Genomic DNA, 251 nt, shown 5'->3' with positions numbered 1-251 from the left:
AAAAAAAAAAGCCACAATGGCAGCATCTCTTAATTGCAGCAAATTAAGCTAAAACAAGAGAAACAACATCTCCAACTCCTAGTTCTTTACCCTGTGACCCGAACAAAACCATTTGTCTCCCTAAACCGCACCGTGTGTTGCTGAGAACGGACTGCTGGACGGAGGGCGAGCTCCTAGATGTAAATCACAGGACAGCAGGCGCACAACTGCCCGGAACCGCTCTCCTCCCCGCCCCGCGACGCCGGCTGGAG

The sequence above is a fragment of the Meleagris gallopavo genome, chromosome 2 (genome assembly GCF_000146605.3).
Source record: "Meleagris gallopavo isolate NT-WF06-2002-E0010 breed Aviagen turkey brand Nicholas breeding stock chromosome 2, Turkey_5.1, whole genome shotgun sequence".
NCBI classification, from domain to species: Eukaryota; Metazoa; Chordata; class Aves; order Galliformes; family Phasianidae; genus Meleagris; species Meleagris gallopavo.
The sequence above is the reverse complement of the archived record's forward strand: the minus strand, read 5'-3'. Positions refer to the sequence as shown.